Source organism: Ceratina calcarata, unplaced genomic scaffold (assembly GCF_001652005.2).
Source record: "Ceratina calcarata isolate Rehan_Ccalc_2016 unplaced genomic scaffold, ASM165200v1 scaffold419.2, whole genome shotgun sequence".
NCBI classification, from domain to species: domain Eukaryota; kingdom Metazoa; phylum Arthropoda; class Insecta; order Hymenoptera; family Apidae; genus Ceratina; species Ceratina calcarata.
Genome location: NW_017165508.1, coordinates 115,613 through 121,533, shown reverse-complemented (window position 1 = coordinate 121,533; position 5,921 = coordinate 115,613). Strand labels below are relative to the sequence as shown.

Genomic DNA, 5,921 nt, shown 5'->3' with positions numbered 1-5,921 from the left:
GAAATTTGTCTAAAATTAATTTTTAATATTTTTTATATTATTTACAGTCATATAACAAGTTATTAGTAAATGTTAACAATAAAAAAATTTACTTCACTTGGGAAAAAAAATAATTTATGCATTATTATTTGTACATTTGCCCAAAATCAGTCAAAATGACTTCCTTGGGCAATCTAGTGTTAATTAACGATCGCATTATTAAGCATGAGACATTTGTGTAGTCTTCCATTCAACGTCGAAATCAATTGCACATATACTCAACGGATCGGAATTAAAGTCCAGATCCTCGAGCAGCTATCTTTATAAGTGTTTTCACTTTGGCATGTCGACGGAAGCAAACAAGAGAAACGAATAACTGCGAGCAAGACGTGCTAATCAGATTTCACGATACGAACGTAAAAATGTCTCGTAAACATTACGAACGTGTGTACTCTGCTTTTTTTCTAGGACAGATATCAAGGGATTCTGAGAAATTGTTGAAAGTCAAGTAGTTAGTTGGCCATTGTTCACGGTATCGCGCGGCAGTACCTTTGATTAAGCTCGCGTATCGCCTACTCGCGACGTGTCGAGCATGCGGTTCGCACGAATTGCGTAAAATTCTGATTCGCCCGAAAGTCACCACGAAACTGCAATGCCACCAACGATGACGCGTATTCTGAGTTGACGAAAGGTCAAGGATGCGACGTACAACAACAACTTGGTTATAATTATAATTCTTACACGATTGGAAGAGCTATGGACAGAAATAGAATCTCATTTAAAATAGAGTTCAATGTAATTTTACAAAATTAGCAATTTTTATTTAACTTCATCTTTTAATTATATGTTCAATTGCAATTTTGTAGATTTCATACTTATCTTTTATTCAAGTACTACGCTTACGTTACTTTACGATACGGAGAAATTCGTGAAACTTTCCTAAAGATTCGTCAGCTCTCTGTACGATAAAAGTAACCGACGTAAAAATATGGCATATGCCGTATGGTCAATTAACACCGGCATTGTTTTGCATGCCACGGTGCGCCGTATTTGTGTGTACCGGGTCGGTCGCATAAAAATACTAACCCACATCGAGCCGGGCTCGGAGCGCGTGTCAAGCAACGTGACTCCTGACTAGCCGATACGTGCCAGTAATCATGCCGCTGTTGCTTATTCCCCGTCTCTTTCGATTTCAATGCACACGTGAAACGGAGAACGCTTCTTCGAAACGAGAGACTCGAAAATCAAAGTAAAACGCGCGGCGCTAGAAAGTACAGACGTACAGCCTCGAAAATGTCTGACCTGTGACGCAATTTTCTACTTAACGACTTCCCTTCGCATCCTCGTCTCTTTGCAACGGAATTCGTTAACACTAAATTTTCCTCTCGTATCGTTTTAGGCGAGTGTTATGTACGTGCGAATTGTTTTCGGAATTCTTCGTGCAGTTTTCGAGATTAATTGGACCTTTTGTAAAACTCGAGAGTTCTTGATATAACATGACTCGCGATTGGCTACACGCGCGAGGTATTTCAAGTACTTACACGTGGCTTCCTTCGGCAAATAAAGTTCACGTAAACACTAATAACAAAGAGGAAAAGACTGCTATTTACATTTTAATAAAGCTAAAGTCATCTTGTTTTCAATGAAGTGATTCACTTAACTATTTTTACTTCTCGTCATTGTCCTGTTTAATTCCTACCTTGTTGAGTATATTTTTAGCTCAAGTTACCTAAGTTAATTTTGTTATCTTCATAGAACAATTATCTATTTTCTCTGTTTCATTTTTAGTTTGTTTTATCTATTCCCTCTGTTCTTTTTTTAGTTTTAGTTTACGTTTCTATCATGTATTGTTAATATTTTACATTTGTCACAGTTCTTGTATTTCCCTTTGTATATTTTAAAAATTTCATATTCGTTAATAAAATAATAATAATAACAATAAACTATTGGAATTTCTATAATTTTATATTTGATATCTCCTCTACTTTTCCAATACGAGTAAAATGAGAACAGTAATAAATTATTATCTTTCAATTTTATCCGGCTATCAATAGAACCTTTACGTTAATGACACATTCATCGATCAGAATAAAGAAAACTATAAAATTCCCGAGAACGGCTCGACGCCTCTCACGCCCACTTATCGTCACATGTTATCGATCTCCTTCCTACTACGTTTTCGCAAACCAGTTCCTAATCCGGGAACTGAATATTAATCCGAAATACTCTCATTGTTTCGTTATTAAATTACGAAGATTGGCAGTGGGACGTTACTAATTTTAGATAGTGGAATATCGAAAACATGGTAAACGAGCAATGACTTCATCCGCGTCACGCGGTTGCAGATCGAGTATCCCGCGAGCAACGGCCACGGAATACATTTCATAATCCTACAAATAGTTTCACTGGCGCGGTTAAATCCGTTCGTGACGACCCCGATTTCTCAGCCCGAACCTTGACTTGCTTCGGCCGTGGTTTAAAAGCGAAAACATCGAATATCGAGAGAAAAATTGTCCCCGCGGTGGTCGTATAAAACCGCATGAAAGATTTAAGCCGCGCTATCACGAGATCTATAAAAGGGACGACTACGACGCGATGTTTAATTAAAAACGGATTCTAGAATGGGATATTAAAACACTATTACGAGACGAAGAGGAGGGCGGCGAGTGATACAATTTAAAATTGACGCAAATAGAAACGGAGAACATAGAAGAGAAACAGCCAGTTCGACTTGTTTACTTCTCAGCGCTCGTACGTTACAATAATTCGAAGTTTTTCACAATGAATCATCTCCTCGGTAATAAAATCGTTGTACTATTTTCCACGCCCACCAACACGTGCACGCGCATTCATCGGCCACAGAAGCCCCTCTCGCAGTAGTCGCTGGTACACGCGAGCGCGTATCATACGCAAGTGAGTTACGAACGAGTTACGAACAAGCACACACGGTCGATCAACAAGCCAAGGTAAACTCTCACTTTTTCTCGAACGACACTGAACGTCCCTCGGGCCTCGGGCACGTTGCCGTTGGAATTAATGCCGGTCGCAGCTAGCCAGCCAGCCAGCCAGCCAGCCAGCGAGCCGATTGCCAGTAAAAACAAATTGACGACGAGTCGTTCAGCGGAGCGGAATTCTCATCAAAATAGAGAAAGAATTGTACCGTAAGCGTCGGCCGTGACGCTCTCATTAGAACCTATCGCCCGACGCTTACCGCCGTTTTATCAATCAAAATTTTCCGTCTGCTCTTCTCCGCCATTCGAGAACTAACGTTATCTCTAATGTAGGAGGAAACACACGATCGAGTACGAATGATTGCAACGGATAGAACGAATGATTACGCGGCAGGTAAAATTACGTTGTCTTCATTGATTCGTTAATTTGTAGAGAGAAGTCGCCGCGTCATCAGGACTGCCAGCGTCTTAATGATTTATTTGTCCAAGGAACCCTTGCTTTTTCAACCTATTATTACTACTGTATTAAAAATACATTACAGTGTTTCCTAGTCCGGATTTTTTTACACGTTACTTAACGAACTTTCTCATGTAATACACGTCGAAGTAATGTTTAATATGGTTGTAATACGCAATTATAAAATCATTACTGATTTCACTTTCTCCGGTTCTGAATGTTCGACATTATTCTCTGGAGAATACGGAATGTCATAGGTGTGTTATTAAACAATATTTGAAACGTAATGCGAAAGAATTAAATTCACTGTTGTAGTTATGCGAGCTGAGCTGAGCTGTACAGTGTTGCTGGCCTCGCAGTAGAATCAGACATTCTGGCTCAGCCGGGAATCCCGGCCCATAACTTGCATGGAGATCTTCGCGGAGCAAATAGAGCGCGTTTACAGAATAAGAATGTCGCGAGGCACATGAATGGAAAAGTTCGAATGCAGGAAACAGTCGCGTCGCGAAGTAATAAATTTGCAGCTGTGACGAAACGGTGGCATCGTCATTAACTCGTGATTTGCCGAAAGGAAAAACACGCAACCGATGCACGCAGCTTCCTTCAGATAATCATTGTTACGGACACACACGTGTTTATGCGTGTGGAAGTTTGTATTCTTTGTCACGTTGCTTCTTAATCTGAGTGCTTCTGTACTAACTTCTTCTCGACACAACAATTTAGGTGTTCGAGCTTACATCATTATTCCAGGCAAACACTTTATCAAAGGATTCAATGGTTCTCTTCCACTAAGGGGATACGACTAGAAAGGAGACTATGCATTTATCAAGAAAATTAATCAGTACAAAATATAAAAAATAAATGTTATATAGTAATAAATGTGAAATAAATAAAATATCAAATAAAATATCACATATTACAATATCGAAGTAGTGAAAGTCATTTCTATACACATTTTATAAATTACTATCATAAACGTTCTGTTTTGCATAAAAATGCACAGTCTAGCGATCAGTCTTGTAGAAGGTAAACATGGATGAATTGCAAACTTGCAAATGAGAGGATACACGTGGTGTTTCGAAGGCCGCGATTAAAAGTCGTAGACAAGCTTCAAGAAATTTCGCTGTTCTCGATTACCGCTGCGGCGCACGCTGGCTGACAACCATTCGAGGAGTGAAAGAATAATCGAGAACGAAGAGAGATTCAACGTCGCACTATCTTGTCGCGTGACAGGATCAAGACGAACGAGCAGCAGGTACGAAGGACCTTCGGTTTGATCTCCGATAAGCGAGAACGGGGAGAATATCTGTGCCGAGAGATAGCGGTGAAACAGAAGCGCGAGATCGGGCATGCAATTTACGCGGAATGGAAAGAAACGGTGGGAGAGGCACGTTAATTGCATTCAATGCACGGCGGTCATTGTCGGTCAGGTTGACGCCGCGTCGCTGCCTCGAGCGGCCATATAATTTATCGTCGATCGATGCAGTTCCCTTCTCCGTTGCATCGACCTCCATACGCGCGCCGGTATTGTCCGAGGCTGCAGGTGCCTTTGCGGTTTTTATCAATGCGTGCCAAGAATAACCCGCAGATCCTCGTGCTCTTTTTATTTTCCTCCGAAAATATTCTACGTCCGTTTTTGGACCCGGTGATCGATGGACCTTACTAGATAGGGAGAAAATGTCTTAAGTAATCTGCGGAAAATCGTCGCGTGTGCTCGATTACAACATTCCTGGGATAAATATAGAACACCTGCAGACAATCTTAATGATCCAATCGATATTGCCAGGCCTGTGTTTGCGATATCCAGCGCAATGGTGAGGCAGCCTGTGCCTACGTGACCGAAAGCAGAAACGTAGCCGTGCAATTGATGATCGGTTCGTGAGAATTTCTTGCGAAAAATAAAAGAAAACCGACGTTTCCTATTTTATACCTTCGGGAATGTTGCTTCCCCGTATAAGATCATATCATTGATCGAACTACACATATTATTTAAGCTAGTGTGAGCCGTAAGATCTCTGCCAAAATTAGAAGATAATTAAATATTCCCATGCTTTCTGTCATCAGAAATCAAAATTTTGCTAATCAAATATAAAATGTACAATGATAGAAAATTCTTAAACCTACATTTACAGCGTTTAGTACAAATTAATCCATTTACTTACTACAAACACATATTATATTATGTTATTTTGTAAAATGTCTGACCAAATCAGTTGAAACTGTAACTACAAGGAATTAATTAGCGGGTCTCATTCAAGGAAAAATCTGAAGGCAAATACGTACATAAGTTAAATCGTTATCAAACATGTCGTCGGGTAAATACGAAATATCAAGTTATTGTCGACATAAGTTAAACTTGCCAAAATTTACATAAACATTCAGATCATTCATATAAAATTAATGCATCTTAAGAACCAATTATTGTAATAACAAAATCGCAAAGGACGTTATACAATTTAATATTTGCAGATTAACACTAGAAAGACTGAAACTTAGTATATACCTATATTGCCCAAAGCAGTAAAAATGACTGC

At 39.5% G+C, this 5,921-nt stretch overlaps 1 protein-coding gene across 2 annotated transcripts in view; it reads right to left on the bottom strand.

The window, feature by feature from the left end:
* cwo (transcription factor cwo) overlaps nucleotides 1-5,921 on the bottom strand; it is a 38,290-nt gene that overhangs the window by 26,596 nt on the left and 5,773 nt on the right. The window lies entirely within an intron of this gene.